This window comes from Dasypus novemcinctus, chromosome 9 (assembly GCF_030445035.2).
Source record: "Dasypus novemcinctus isolate mDasNov1 chromosome 9, mDasNov1.1.hap2, whole genome shotgun sequence".
NCBI lineage: Eukaryota > Metazoa > Chordata > Mammalia > Cingulata > Dasypodidae > Dasypus > Dasypus novemcinctus.
Window position 1 is genome coordinate 74,309,188 of NC_080681.1, and position 15,584 is coordinate 74,324,771.

General features: G+C 38.4%; 1 protein-coding gene across 2 annotated transcripts in view; it reads left to right on the plus strand.

Moving 5' to 3' along the window:
* DAB1 (DAB adaptor protein 1) overlaps positions 1–15,584 on the plus strand; it is a 1,209,360-nt gene that overhangs the window by 734,121 nt on the left and 459,655 nt on the right. The gene's annotated exons all lie outside the window — the stretch shown is intronic.

A 15,584-nucleotide genomic window follows, 5' to 3' on the forward strand; every position in this document is an offset into this window, starting at 1 on the left:
TCATTCCTCAAATAAAGCAAAACCTGTGGAAGGGAGGCCCTGGCATTCTGCGCTTTCTACCTTTCCCTGTTGTGGTTACCCCTCACCCTGCCAGAAATCCTAGAGCTCCACAGAACCTGGGTTAAAAACCATCAATCCATGGAAAAGACGAATACAGGTAATATTGCATATATAAGACTGTTTTTACAAAATATAAATACAAATAAACTAGAGAGGAGGAAAGAGTGCAGCTATGTTTATAGGGGAAGCATAGAGAGATTGAGAGGTGATAAGTTTTGTTTGTTTGTTTGGTTTTTGTCTTTTAGTATTGTAATTTATTGTTGCTGGAATAATGAAGATACCCTTAGAATGACTGGAGTGATGAATGTTCAGCTATGTGATTGTACCAAATGCCATTGATTGTACAGTTTGGATCGATTTATTGTTATGTCTCCATTTTAAAAATTTTAAAAAAAGAAAACCATCCAATCCAGATCAACATTCTTTATGGTTCAAAAAACAGAGGCCCAGAAAGGTGAATGACTTGCCTGAGCTCACAGGGTCAATGACGTGGGGGAGGCCTGCCCTTGGGCGGGTGCTCTTCCTGCTACACCATAATCGCAAGACATGTTTTATCTGTTTGTTATCTTTTCTGTATTCTCTTCCCCTCTGTTGCCCTCCCCCAGCTAAAAGCCTGCATGGTTTCATTCATCCACTGAGAATACCAATATGACCAAGACCAGTTCCTGCTTTTATGGAGCTCGTACTCCTGGAGTGGGTGAAATGAAAACATAACCAGGTAATTATGATAGAAGAGAGTGGGTGCAAGGATAGAGGCTTGCACAGAGAACATGAATGAGAGGCACTTAACCTAAACTTGAGCCAAATAAGGAAGAACGAGTAGGAGGTAACAAGACAAATAGGGCCATGGAGGACATTCTTGGCAGAGGGTAGAGCAGGGGTAAATGCACAGGGGCAGGGAATTGCTGGCAGGTGTGAGGAATTGCAAACAGTTTCCTTCTCCTCTAGAGCATGAAATGCAAGTCAGAAAGTTGGCAGAGATGGGACTAGAGAGAAAGTCTGGGGCCTTTACCAGGGTCATATATGCCATCTGTGGACTGATTTTGGTTTCCAGAACAATCTATTTCAGTTTGAAGTTGATGGGGTTTGTGTTTGAAGGGAAAAATGAAAACAATTAATATTTTCTGAAGGAGCATTATGATAGAGCATCACCAAACTTATGTTTGGATCTTTATGGAAAAGGGAAAATTCTCAGTGTTAGGGCAGTGCAGAAGTGCTGAGAGTAATCAAAATAAAGATATTGACCATTCGCTCTAAATAAGTGTTGCTGTGATACAGATCAGCTTGGATAAATGGACACTCAGCCCTGCAGACTTACCAAATACTGTTCAAAGCTACCCTCGTTAGCGACACTTGAGCTTCATGTTTAACTAAGAAGAAAATTTTCAAATCAAATAAAAATGGAAATTCTGCAGAACTTGAGAAGAGACAATTAATTGATGTGCTTAACTCTGGCCAGATGTGGGAACTGACAGGTTGAGATACCCCCTCTGTGAGCTACAGGACCTACCCCCCACGGCCCTGGGCTGGGGAGTGCATGGGGCGTGAGGGAGGCTCTCTGCAGTTGCAACAAGGAGTCCTGGCAGCTAAAGTCTATTTATTAGTGTCTCTGTTCCTCCCCTGCTGTTATATTAATATAATGAATTGTTCACAGGTGCATCAAATGAGGTTTAGATGATCACTGGGAGCTTTGTTACCCAAACAGGCCAAATTAGGAAGAACAGATGCATCAGGCAAACAAAAGTCCCTTAGCAAAAGTACAAAGCTTGAATTAATGAAGGTCAATGCTCTTATTTGGCCTTGATGGCCTTCGCAGACGTGGGATTCTGCTCCCTGTTTAACTCTTGCTTGTCAAGAAGTGTTCTCTACCTTCCCTTTTATGAGGATAGGAAAGGTGGGGTTAGTGTGCCAGGTAAATTGCCTTCTCCCCCAAATATTAGTTAAAAGAGAAAAATAATAAGAATAATGGCTTCCATGTATTGGGCCTTAGAGTATGGTTGAGCAGGTTTTGCTTTTACCAAACAAAGGGACGAAGGCTGACATCTGCCCTGCATTAGGCTTATCCAACCATGCCCTGCATGGGGCTGCATCCCCTGGAGGAAGGAATATCTTTTTGAGCTGGCGCAGAGGTGCTACTATGTGCTCAACAAATGATGTACCTTTCCAGAGGGGATGCCTTTTCCTAATCCTCACAAGGGTACCATAAGGGCTAATGGTGGCCCCACAGATACTATCCCTATTTCTTATAATAACTCTGTAACATGGGCATCGAGTTGGGATTCCTGTTTTACAGATTAGGAAACTGAGGCTCAGAAAATCTAAGAAACACGGCAAGGGTCACATATGGCCGAGCAAGGAATGATTCCGATGCTGAAGCAAATTCCTCAACTCCTGGTGCCAACCTAAAAAAGGCAGTTTTCTCCTCTTGGTCTCTAGCCCCAGGAGGAGAAAGCGAAAGGAGAGAGAGAATATATTGGCAAGGTAGTATGAAACAATCACTAGACAGCCATTTGGAGGTCCACATTTGATCTTGCTATGTATAACTTGCTTTGAACCCTGGAGCCAGTGACTCCTTGGAGTCACTCTAAAATCAGGGTTGCTCTAGATAGCTGCTCTCAAACATCCTTTCTAGTTTAAGAAGACCATTGGACCAAGGAGTGGTCCTTTGGATCATTTTTTTTCCAGTAAGAGAATATTAAGAATACAAGGACTCCATAAGTCTTGGAGTACAATCTGGCAACACAAACCAAAATCCATAAAAATGTCTGTGTATACCCCTTTACACATAATAATTATGATTCTGGAGAATATCCATGGGAAATTATTTAAAAAAAGAAAAAAGAGATATGAATGCAAAGCTGTGACATTTGTTATCATGACAACACCTAATGTCCCACAATAGAATGGTTACATAAATTATAACATACACATGTAATGGGATGGTTTGCCATCATAACAGACCAAAGGTGGTACCTCTCCAAGTACAAATGTGCATAAATGTTTATGAAAAGATTTAAAGTGAAAAATATAGAATTTGATATTGTACATAAGCTATACTGTAAGCATAAAACTATTTACAGATTGATTAATAGAATAGGAACAGGAAGTAAAATACTTTATTTTGGTAGTAGGTTTATGGTTGTTTATAAAAATTAATTTTATAGCCTCTAAGTCAAACTATCACATTAATTAGTTAAAAGTATTTTCTCCAAATGGTGACTCATATATTTACTTTTTGTTTATAAAAGTAGTGCTTATTATGTAATTCTTTAAAGTTCAAAAATGTACAAAAGATATGGAAGAAAAACCACTCAAATTCCACTTCCCAGAGGCAAACTCTGTTAAGATTCTGACCTTTATCTGGTCTTTTTAACATTCATTTTGGTTTTTCTTTACATAATAGATCATTATCTCCATATAAATCTGAATGCTATTTTGCTTTTTTGGCTTAACATCATATTTCCATGTCACTAATATGTTTTTAGATGAATAATGCATCTATAAGTCCATCACTTAATTCCGTTAGTCACTTAGATTATTTCCAATATTTTGCTATTCAAACTGCTCCACTTTCTCTACATCAATGCTACATTTTCTTCTATAACTAGTCACAACAGTTTTATACTAGAATATCAGTAAGTCCATTCTAATCCATATTTTATTCCTCCATTCTGTGGAAACTGGGATGGTGATGTCCACTCCACCTTTATCAAGAGGGGACTTAGATTCCACATGGATGATGAATGCAATTCTTCTGCTTACAGTTGTAGGCACTCTTGGTTCCCTGGTGTAGTGGCTGACCATCTTCACCTCCCTGTTAGCTGACCTGGGTAAGTCCAATGAATTGGAGAATAAGAGTTGCAACTCTGCTGAGGCTCAGGACCTTTGTGATGTGATTATGTATCTTCAAAAAATACAGTTTACAAAAATGATGGGGTTGGGGGTGGTGAGTGGGTTATATGGGAACCTCTTATGTTTTTTAATGTAACGTTCTGTATGATCTATTAACTTTAATTTTAAAAGTATTTTAAAAAAGTAAAACAATGCTAAAATGGCCTTCATAGTGTATAAATCAATGTCCAATTTTCAGATTATTTGCTTGTGAGACTTACAATGGGAGAGTAAATGTCTCTTCCTTTAAACTGAAATTTATCATTTCTGAGCCTTATATTCTATGATTTTTTAAGTCAGCAAGGGTCAAATAAGAGTAAATGGGTGGCATATTTTTTAAACCCTTGCACATCTTTCTATTGCCTTCACACATTACAGGCAGTTTAGGTAGGTATAAAAATATTGAATTGCACATTTCATCCTGAGAACTCTGAAGACTTTTCTTCATTGTCTTTTGGCTTACAGAGTTGAAGAGAAGTCTGAGGCACACCTGCACATGATAACCTTGAAGGAAACCCAGACTTCTCTGTTTGAGCAGGAAGCACTTAGAATTTTTAAATTTATTTTTATAGGTCAAAATTTCTGTCCATAGTATTTAATCTGGAAATTTAAGTGTGAGGAATCTGCCTCATAGAAATAAACAGGGATGTGTGAATACAAGTATTTATGTACAAGGATGTTTTTAGTAAATTTATATTTATAATCATGAGAAATTAGAATTATCTGAATGACCAACAGAACATTAGTCAAATAACTCATGATATGATAAACTATAAAAATGATGTCTTGGAATATTTAATGACACTGGAAAATGTTCATGATGCATTGTTAATTGAAAAAGAGAGAGTTACAAAAGAGCATTGTATTCTATATATGTCCTACATATGAATATATGCAAATATGCTTATATATGAAATATTTTGCTGTAAGGAAAATACACACACACACATACACAAACATCAAAATATTTTTGCCATGTATTAGTGGTTGTAGTGGATTGAATATTGTCCATCCAAAATGAATGTCTACCCAGAACTGAGAATGTGACCACCTTAAGAAATGGGATCTTTGCTAATGTGATTAATTAAGATAAGGTGTTTTAGTTTCCTTGGTTGCCAAAGCAAACATCATGCAGTGTGTTAGCTTAAACAATAGAAATTTCATGCCTCACAGTTTTGTGGTTAGGAAAAAAGTCCAAATTAAGGCATCATCAAGGCAATGCTGTCTTCCCTAAGATGCATTCTGATGCTGGCTGCTGGTGATCCTTGGTCCTTGGCTTCTCTGTAACATGGCAGTGCACATGCTAACCTCTGCTGGCATCTCACTTCTCTTCAAGGTTCCATTGATTTAGTCTTCTAGCTGCTTCCTCTATGACTTTCTCTCTGTCTGAATTTCATTCCATTTGTAAAGGATTTTTTAAAGATTAAAAGCCATCCTGATTGGGTTGGCCCACACCTTCACTGTAGGAGCCTCATCAAAAGGTCCTACTTACAATGGGTTCACACCTACAGGAATGGATTAATTTTAAAAATGTGTTTTTGGGGAAACGGACTTTGGCCCAGTGGTTAGGGCGTCCGTCTACCATATGGGAGGTCCGCGGTTCAAACCCTGGGCCTCCTTGACCCGTGTGGAGCTGGCCATGCGCAGTGCTGATGCGTGCAAGGAGTGCCGTGCCACGAAAGGGTGTCCCCTGCATGGGGGAGCCCCACGCGCAAGGAGTGCGCCCGTGAGGAAAGCCGCCCAGCGTGAAAAGAAAGAGCAGCCTGCCCAGGAATGGCGCCGCCCACACTTCCTGTGCCGCTGATGACAACAGAAGCGGACAAAGAAACAAGATGCAGCAAATAGACACCAAGAACAGACAACCAGGGGAGGGGGGGGAAATTAAATAAATAAATAAATCTTTAAAAAAAAAAAAAAAAAGAATCACCAAAGAACATAAATTAAAAAAAAAAAAAATGTGTTTTTGTAGGGTACGTACAGCTCCAAACCACCACATAAGTTTATGCTGGAGTAGGGTTGTTCCTAGTCCAAAGATTGGTGTCCTTATAAGAAGAGAAAACAGAGACAGAGGCAGAGGAAAATGCCATGTGATGACAGAGGCAAGCTGGAGTGAGGTGTCTGCAAGCCAAGGAACACCAAAGGTTTCTGGCAACCACAAGAAGTTGGGGAGATACAAGGAAGGATTTTCCTCTAGGTCTTCAGAGAGGATATGGTCCTGCTTACACCTTCCCTTCAGACTTCTAGCCCCCAGAACTGTGAAAAAAAAATTACATTTCTCTTGTTTTAAGTCATCAAATGTATGGTACTTTGTTGTGGCATACCTAGATAGCTAAGACAGGGATGCAATGTAGACCACTAGTCTTTCCAGAATCCATATAGGTATGAGTCTCTTTTTATTGTTTTTATCGAAATTGCAGCATCTTTTAAAATTTATAGGCACAACTTGATTGTTTTTTCCTGTCTCAGCAAAGTTTTCCTCAATCATATCTTTGATTATTGTTTCTGTTCCAGATGTTCTCATTCCTCCTCAAGCAATCCATAATTCTTCTATTGGATTTTCCTTCTCTGTCCTCCATCCCTAGCAACTTCTTTTCTCATTATTTTATTTTGATCTATATTTGTCCTTTTTCTCCTTCTGAGAATTTTCCTAATCTCTATCAGAAGTTCCATTTTTCTCACTGTCAATTCTGTTTTAATTACTTCTAATATGGACTTTAATTCTGTTATTACATTTTAAAATCACTTCCATCTTTCCTCTCCTCTTGGGGTTTTGGCTCCTGTTTCTTGGAGATCATGCATTTTTGCATAGAAGTGAGGGGGGCAAATAGATTTCCAAAATTATTTCTTCTAGTTCCTTCAGTAGATAATTTTCAAAATTCTTCTGGATACATAATTTATTTTCCTTTATTCTACAGTACCTTTTCACCATTCCATGTTGCTGCTGTTTTTCCCATTTACTCATTTTTTAAGAGAAGAGAGCTATTCAGACCTAGTGTTTGCAATAAATGTTTTATGTGGATTGCCCTTGACCCCAATTTCTGTCCACTGACATGCAGATCAAATTGCTTTAACAGATCCACAACTGGATGACAGGTTGATTCACTTCCAGAATTCTTAGGCCAATTCTTGTGCCCAGCACACATTTGTTTAGATCTGAAGTTAGACAGGCTCTTTCCTCTTCTTTCATTGTAAGGATATCTGACACTTTGAACAGAGGAAGTGTATATGAACTACAGTCCTCAGGATTCACTGCTACAGGAATTCTTGTTTCCTTCACTATCATCTTCAACAATTTAATAATTTTACTTGTGGAAAATATAACTCTCTGGATTTAATGTACTTTCACTAATATTTTGTCTTTCTTTGAATTTTATTTGTTTTTTTTAATTTGGGAGTTACACTTTGCAATGTTTATAAAAAGAGAATTCTGATATTGGAATGGTGGGAAGAGACCTTGGGTTCTACTTTCCTCTTTCAAAAGTAGGACCCATTTTGGACAGGGATGTCTGCCCATTTTTCAAATAGAAACAGACTTTGCTTTTCTAATTCAAGGTGCAGACAGCAAGGAAGGGCTGAAGAAGCCTCCTTCTTAGGCCCAGATGGACATCATATGGTTACAACATTACATTTTCAGGCAGTTCAAAGCTTGTAGTTAATAAAGCAATTCTTCAATTATTTTTCACTATTTGACTCTCCTCATTATTGGTGTATTTTTATGAGTTTTTGCATTTTCTGTCTTTATTGGAAGATTGAGAGAAGCTTCCTCCAATTATCTTTCTAACAGTATTTTAAACCTGAGGTCTGTGATTATTAAAATCTACACAATAACTTGATCTTAATATTTAATTAAAATGTGAATGTGTCAACCATGATAAAAGACTTATTTTAAAATTATTCCATGTTTTAAATTCTAGTATGGAATCCATTCCTGTTGCTAAGATACTTCAAAGCCACCTACATGCAAACTTTTGGATTATGGCTGGTGTGCTATCTTGGTCTCTGTTAGTGGTTAGAGATGCTGTATTTTTTCAGTAATTTTCAGGGATTTCCTTATTGCAAACTGAGTAGCCATTAGCAGATTTCAAGGCCTTATATTAGATACTGTTGGAAAAACTGAGTGTTTAGCTTGGAAAAAGAAAGATGCAAAGAAACATCTGAGAGCTGATATTTCAATATTTGAAGTGCTACTGTGTTAATAGAGTAAGCATACTTGGTATAATTCTAGAGAACTGAATTAGTGACAGTAAATGGATGTCACAGGAATGCTGGTTCTAACTTCAGAATGTAAATCCTCAAAGGGTTCCATTGGTTTTTGTTCAGCATCAAAGTGACTTGACCACAGTAAATGCTGAACATTACTTCTTGAGTAAATGTTGTTAATCATTTGAAAGAAAGTTTTTGATAATGAATTCAAGCAAAGGATGGACCATCATTTGACAGTGAGGTTTTAAATGGAATTCTTGACTGTAGGAGATAGATGGACTGAATCACCCTGAGTTCTTTACAACTCCAGGCCCCTATTCCAGTTAAGGAGGTTGTAAGTCTTTTCTCTTCACTTCATATTTGCCAAGAATATGATCGTGAATGATGCAATGGGTGGAGTAGAGTCCAGGACCCTATTTTCTACTCCCACCTGTACTGCTATATCACTCCATCTACTGCAGTAGTTAGGGCCTTCATTTCTTGCCTTGATTATCAACACTGGTCTCCTAAGTGGATTTCTGCCTCCAGACATTATTCTCTAATCCATTCTCCACATAGCAGCTTTTTAAAATTTACTCTGGTCATGGCATTCTTCTTCTTGAAATGCTTCCCCATAGCTTAAGGATTGGGTCCAAACTCTTATGTAATGATTAGAAACCAAGCTCTTAAGATCAGCTATATGGGAAACGGACTTTGGCCCAGTGGTTAGGGCGCCCGTCTACCACATGGGAGGTCCATGGTTCAAGCCCTGGGCCTCCTTGACCCGGGTGGAGCTGGCCCATGCGCAGTGCTGATGCGCGCAAGGAGTGCTGTGCTACACAGGGGTGTCCCCCGTGTAGGGGAGCCCCACGCGCAAGGAGTGCACCCATAAGGAGAGCCGCCCAGCGCAAAGGAGGGCGCAGCCTGCCGAGGAATGGCGCCGCCCACACTTCCCGTGCCACTGAGGACAACAGAAGCGGACAGAGAAACAAGACGCAGCAAAAAGACACAGAAAACAGACAACGGGGGGAGGGGAGGGAAATTAAATAAATAAAAAATAAATCTTTAAAAAAAAAAAAAGATCAGCTATGTGGTCTTAGATAGTCATATGCATCTCAGTTTCCTCATCTGTAAATTTGAAATAATAAATATTACTACCTCAGATTTGTAAGAATTAAATAAAATAATACATACTATATATCGAGCATAATACCTGACCTAAACATAGAAAAGTCGGCTGTACCATGGACTGACCTTTCGCTTCCAATTCAACCTCATCACTGCTACTTCCTCGCATTGACCCCTAGGAACTACTTATCAATTTGCTATGCATGCCTGGCAATGGTCCTAATCTTTGAACATGATTTCTACTCTTCGCAAAATCCCCATGGCCCTTCCTCTGGATTGTGAACCCACTACACCTCCCATCTGACTATCACCCTCAAAAACTTGTCACCTTAGTTTGTAGAGACTTCCCTCATTCCCTCTTATAACTTCACTTCCTAGACAGTTGGGAATCATTCCTGTGACTTTAAAATGGGAAAGAACAGGAGACACACTCATTGCCAGTCATCTGAGAGTTGGAAGATTTTGGCTTAGTAAAACCCCTTAGTTAGAAGTTAACCATAGGTTAGGTAATGGGCTCATAGACATTCTCTCTTCCAGGCTGTGAGGGACACCATAAAAATGGAGGACTTGTACAAGAACCCAGGAGAAGCTGTGCCAGCGAGGCTTTAAGAACTGGTAGCGTTAAAGTGATTATCTTCTTCCAAAAGACACCATTTCCTAAACTCATCAGTAGGATTTGTTTTTCTACTTTGATCTGTTCAGAAAAAATAAAGAAGTCATGACTACCTTAAGCAGCTATAACTTTTTTTAATGAGAAAACTAAAAATACATACAATACCACATAATGCACTTACATCTTAGGTTGTAATTAATGTAAATTATGCAAGATTCATATACAATGTGATTAGACTCTAGCACATAATTTATGTTTGAATTAACAAAGAAGCTGATTAAATGAGAAAATTGATTTCTGTCATATTTTGTTTGGTTATGTTTTCAGTAAGAACATGGCTGAGGACTCAAAGAAATTAGATTTATAAATTTGGAGTTGTTCAAGGTGTTAATTCCACTCTTTGACCTTCTCCTTAAAGATCAGAAAACCTACAGAACTGCATTATACTTTCTGATAATGTAATGCAGGACAAGTTTCAGTAAAATAGCATGGGGTTCTTGTAGCTGCTATATACAAACATATGAATTCACCAACTAACCAAAATAGATTTTTTTCCATGGTTTTTGGCCTGGGGTATTTTTTTTCTCACTGTACTCAAAAGCATTTCAGCAGTTTCTTTTGGATATGAATATGGAAATTGCATATATAGTTAAATTTACTCCTTGTTTGTAATTCAAGTGGTAGAGCTGAAAATAAACTTTGAAATAGAAAAAATAATTGAAACTCTTTCTCATTTATTAAAGGAACACACCCTGTAAAAGGATGATAAATATTCACAGACATAACTTTCATTTCCCATACAATAATATTCTTGATGGGTTATGTCTGCATCTCTTTAGTTTCTCTCCCTCCTTCCTATGTAATCACCTCCTAAAATCTACCAGTTTACTTCTGCAATCCTCCTTCTCTACTTTCCTCCCTCCCTCCCTCTTTTCCTTCCTTCCTTTCTTCTTTTTCCCATATTTATATGTGTACCTAATTTAGGACAGGCATTGGAAACACAGTGGTGAATAGGATAGATAAAATGCTTATTGTATTAGCCTTTACAATTTTTATGTTCTTCAGAAATGTAAGGAACTCACATTGTACCAGATGGAGCTGGGACATGGGATAGTAAGAGTCTCGGAGCACAATCAGTACAGGCTAGAATTGGTGGCTGTGTGTAATTAATCTTTCCAGTTTTCATTGGAGTCGGAGCTAACTGAATGTGAACATGAAAAAACGAGATAACTTTAAGTAAGTGAATTTGGGGGAGGGCATGGCTCCTGGGGTCAGGAGGAGTATACTTACCTAGAGGCCACATAGGGCCTGAGAACTTAGCTCCAACATTTACAAGTTGTGTGAATTTAGGCTAGTTGCTTAAGTTTTCTTAACCTTGGCTTCAGTTAATGCCCACTTGCTGGATTGTTAAGCAGATTAAAGGGAATTATGAATGTAAGGTCCTTGGTCATCACAGAAGTCCAAGGAATGTTCAGCCCTGTCCCTCTTTTCCCCTCCTGTTTCTGGAAGGTAATGGTGTCTTTCCAAACTAGGTTTTCTTCTCTTAACAATAAAGGGGTCTGCTGGCTCCTGAGCTGTCAGCTTGATATTGCGGCCTGGAGTAACTGAATTAAGAACTTCATGAGAGTGGCATTTCAATGATAAACACACAGAAAACTTTCTTGAGATGGTCCCCACACCATTTGCTAAATTCAGAGTATTCTGGCATGGAGAGGCTGGTTCAATGGTAGATTTTAAAGTCTTTACCTCTAGGAAAGTGAAGTCTTTGGGAGAAGGATTGAGGGGCAGGGGGAAATTGTGACCTCAGTGAATTGTTTATGTCCTTGAAGCAAAAGTGCTATGCTAGAAAGAGCATTGGCTTTGGAGCCAGACAGACCAGGGTTTGAATTCTGATTCCTCTACTACAAGCTGTCTAGTGTTGCCTAAGTTCTTTCACTTCTGAGTTAAGAACTACCACACTTGATGGATGTGAGAATCACGGAGAGTAGGTTCAGTCAATTCTTATTATTCTTGGTAGTTTTGCTCAATAAAGTCACCACAAATATTGAATTAGTGAATAGTGAGCCATCGCTCCTAGGAAAAACACAGGGTTAGATTTCTACAAGTCTCTGATCACAACATTTTCATCAACTGATCAATATATAACCTTGTTTTATGTGTATTTCTGTTAAAGGACACCTTATTTAATATTTACTGTTCATTCATTAGCATCAAACCTATGGCCAAAAACACTGGAACTCATGCCTGAACAAACCTTATCTAATGCATCTATTTTCTCTGTAATACACATCACAACCTCATGTGCTTAGGAACACTAGACAGCACTTCAGCACTACACTTGGGGACCATTTTAAACAGCGAAATCATGAAGAAAATGTACAAAAATGTGACACTAATACCATGAAAGAGGTCAAACAAGAAGGCCTTTTTAAAAAAAATTTTTTTTGACATTAGCCAGGAATGTGTGTGCTGAGCAACTCAAAATTTTCACCACTCTGTACATGTCCTAGAATGACTATGCAAGCACCATGAGCATTGATTACAAATACATTTTAGCAAATAGGCAAATTCACAAATATGGAATCTGCAAAAATTAGGCCAACTGTGTTTGTTTTCTCCTCCGTATTTGGAATCCTTAGATTTATTAGTTGAGCTTCCTTTCCCTTATTTTGCAGGGTCCCCATGTATTATATCCACATTCACCAAACCCTCTTTTCCTCAGATGTTTCAACTATATTCTCATGTGAGTAATTACTTGTACTTTCAAAGCTAGGAAACCCTTCTGTAAATTAGACTGAGGTCCCAGTGTTGGAATTTTAACATTGGTCTATAGATGAGAAAAAGATATTTGGCTGAGCCGAGACCCTCTGGCATTCTACCTTCTTCTACTTATAAGGACATAGTTAAGAGCACATACTCCTGGGCCAGACTGTCTGAGTTTAAATTCTGGCTTACTTACTAGCTGCATGCCATTGAATGAATTATTTGGTTTTTCTGTGCCACAATTTCTTCATCTATAAAATGGGGTTAATAATGATGATGATAAGACTTTATAAGGGTGCAATTAATACATTTGAAATATTTAGAGCAGTGTCTGGCCCACAGTGAGAATTCAATGAATATTATATTTGTTGTTCATAGGCACTGTGATATAATAGAAAGTGTATAGGTAGGACCAAAGACCCAAAATGCGGATTCAAGTCTGGAACTCTCCTTATCAGCTATATGAGCTTGGATAGGTTATATTGTCTCTGAGTCTCAGTTCCTCATCTGAAAAATTAGGATCATAATTGTTAGTTATTCCACTTACTGGAAAGATTGTGTCTTGGTAAATAGAGCTGATTGTGACAGTGACAGTTTAGCTTAAGAAAGTCACTATCTGAGGGTCCAACTCTAAACCAGCACATATCAGATCAAAGCAGAGATAAGTAAAGGCATGGTAAATGAAGAGAAATACCCTCCCAAGCCAGCAGTACTTGACTACTGAAAGCATTAACCTGGCTGAAGTTATGCCTTGCAAATCCAAAGGGGGGATGGTCAAAGAAAGACAATAAAAAGAGAGTCATCAGGGACATGGAGCTGCCCTGGATGGTGCTTCAGAGGTAATCACCGGACATTGTAAATCCTCACAGGGCCTACATGATGGAATAGAGGAGAGTATGGGCCATGATGTGAACCAATGTATATGAGAGATGCCCAAAGATGTACTTACCAAATCCAATGGATGTGTCATGATGATGGGAACGAGTGTTATTGGGGGGGGGGAGAGGGGGGGTGGGGGGGGTGGGGTTGAATGGGACCTCACATATATATTTTTAATGTAATATTATTACAAAGTCAATAAAAAATAAAAAAATTAAAAAAAAAAAAAAAAGAGAGTCATCAGGGTAATATTCATATTGCCCATCCAAGTACTAACCAAGAGTGGGAAGGGGACCTAGCATAAGAACCTCCTCCACCCCTACCCCATTATGCTCTAGTGGTAGCTCTAACCCTGGGGTGGAGGTGAACAGTTCAAGTAGTTTTCTCCACATATCAGCTGGGTGATTTATGACAAGTTCTTTCATCTTGCCGAGCCTTAGCTTTCTCAACTTGAAAATCAAACAACCTTCTGAAAATGAAGCTGTCCTGGAAGAAAATGTCCTGGTCATGTTGATTTAACCATTCTCACCAACAGCTAAGTCTAGTTCTCATCCTAAAAGTTTAAGATGGAGTTCAAGTGTATTCTTCAATCTCTTGAAAGGTTTGTTATTGTGAATTAACATCCCTGTGCCTGCTCACTTCAAATATATGACATGATTCAATTTATGACTCTTTAAATTCAAAGCCAAATATTTGCTTAGGATGATTTATTCGAGGTAAATACCACCTCATGAGGTTCCCTGGCAGTCTCTCTTCAGATGATGCCCCAACGCAATGTGCCATCTTTCAAACTTCTGCTGGTGGCTCTGAGGGCTACAAACAATAATGAATGGAAAGAGGGCTTGGTAAGCTATAGAGCACTTTGTACATATAAAGTGGGCACAGCTTTGAAAGAATATTGATGGTATGAACCTCAGCTTTAGGATGCAAAATGACCTGGATCATCCAGAATATGAGAAGCCAAAGTAGAGAGAGCTAGGAAGAGTTCCAGTTGACAATTCCACCTTATTCTGCCCCTATAAGAATTTGACCAAAAAATATAGAGAAAAAGAAAAACTCATTTTTAATATCAAATCCTCCCTGCTGATTCTTTGAAGGCCTGGAAGCAGCAGGTAACAATGTGTAAGTGACTTTGAATTAAGACTGAACTCTCTGTGTCCTTTGCTTCTCCCTCAAATGTGGAATGATTTTCTAAGAATTTAATTATCTGAGAACACAGCATCAAGGCTGTTAGACCCTTGTTAGTGTTAATTCAAACTTAATGTGCATGAGATTTAGAGATCTTGGATACTAGGAAAATAATTTCAATTTAAACAGCCCTCTTTGTCCTACAGATCACAAAACATCTTTTAACATAGTTGTTGTTGTTGTTGTTGTTGTTGTTGTTTTTAAAAATAGCAGTACTATACCCCAAATCTCTCCCACTGAAAGGATTCTCACTATGGAGAAATCAGATACTCTAGGAACCAGCAGGATGTGGTAGAAAAACAAGTATGGTCTTTGGTGCCTTAGAAACCGAAGTTCAAATTTTAGATGTTCATCCATTTCCACGTGTGTGCACACAGAGCTTAACTTCTTTGAACCTCAGTGAATGAACCTCTCAGCAAGGACTCAAGGCTGAAGATGAGAAGGCAAGGTAGGGAGAGTTACAGAAACTGGATGGATGCACAGGAGTGCCTCGAACCTGGTGGTCCTGGTAGAGTCTGGGTTTTAGGATCAGGTGATTCATCCCAAGGAAGGGAGGAGACATGTAATGATTGTTGGTGTGAAAGGGCTTCACAAATCAATTGGAGTTCATGACTCACAATTAAATCGTGGCAAATGAGAAATAAGGAAACAGACTTTCTTAGGAAAATATGCTGTTATTATATTATGATGGTATTCTAAATGAAATGTGTATTACACATGTTAACTGTAGGATGATTGGATAACAGAAATCAGCCAATTATGGGAACACATTTATTTCAAAATAAAAAGATAAGCTCTGTGATACAATACTTCCTTTGAAGGATATAAAGGAATCATCTATTTGTTGTAATCCGAAAGCATGGCTTTACTTAAGTTTGCA